Here is a 1,199-nt window from a genome sequence, read left to right as displayed (position 1 = left end):
AAACTATGCACAAGATGGCAGCACAAGTATCTCTATGGCATTTACGGTTTTGTTTATGGTTGACCATAATCTAAACCGATAATTGTCGTAAAACATTGTTGGAGTGTAACATCAACACAAATACTTTTAATATGGTGGTAACATTTCTGAAATTCTTTTTTATACTAAGTTGAGGTTTATTAATGACTAAATTTTTTACAACTTAAAAATACCTAAAAAGAAATAAAAACTAAAATAAAGAAATATATATATATCAGGCGAGATAGCGGCCTAACGTCGGTCCATTAAACATAAAAAAATAAAAAAATTGCCTTAATGGGCTGGTTTGAGTGGAGATTCGCAAGAGTGGAGTTGCCTTCAGCTCCACTTGGGGGAAGGATGTATCCCAGTAAGATGCTGGTAGCAGCTACAAGATGCTGGTAGGGGACCAGCATCTTACTGGGATACATCCTTCATTGACCGTACTTCCGGGATTGCTCTGATAGCCGTGGGATGCCTCTTCTTCCTCAAGCAGCTCAACGTATGTTGCCCCCTTGTCGTTACATGCTAGCGGCCGTTTCCGGGGACCCATTAATTGAGTTTGCTAGTCACCCCCTGCCTGTTTATCCGTATTTTTCAATATTGGTCAAAGGTAGGGGTCATAGTCCCCATAGTTAACCGGTTAACTATTCCACAGCCACCCACACATATGGGTGTGGGTGGTTGTGGAATCATTTCTTTTTACCATAATTATCTCACAATAGTCCTGCATCAACCGGGGATTGTTCTTTGGTGTACATCCATAGTGCATACAGGGATAATCACCAGCTGATGTCCCATTACATTTAGATTGAAAATTGTTATTGTTTGTAATTATAATTTACAATAGGTACTAAAGTACTTCAAATGATAAAATCTACTTCAATTTATAGTTTAACCAATAGAAAGAGGGAGTAGGTAGAATGGGTAAAATATTAACAAAAAACAAATTACATTTTAACCGTAGAGCAACGCGGACCTCGTACTCGGTACGAGGCCCGCGTTGCTCTATGATTTCAACAAACTTTCCACATAAAGAATCATCACGGCTTTTCAAAATTATTTTGCCTTATTTTTTTTGTCCTATGAACCTTCTCCTAACAATAACAAAACTTCACAAGGCACAACAATAACAAAGCTCCATAAAAACGGTACATTTAAAAAAAAAACCACTTCAACCT

The sequence above is a fragment of the Spodoptera frugiperda genome, chromosome 7 (assembly GCF_023101765.2).
Source record: "Spodoptera frugiperda isolate SF20-4 chromosome 7, AGI-APGP_CSIRO_Sfru_2.0, whole genome shotgun sequence".
NCBI lineage: Eukaryota > Metazoa > Arthropoda > Insecta > Lepidoptera > Noctuidae > Spodoptera > Spodoptera frugiperda.
This window is presented reverse-complemented; position numbering follows the sequence as displayed.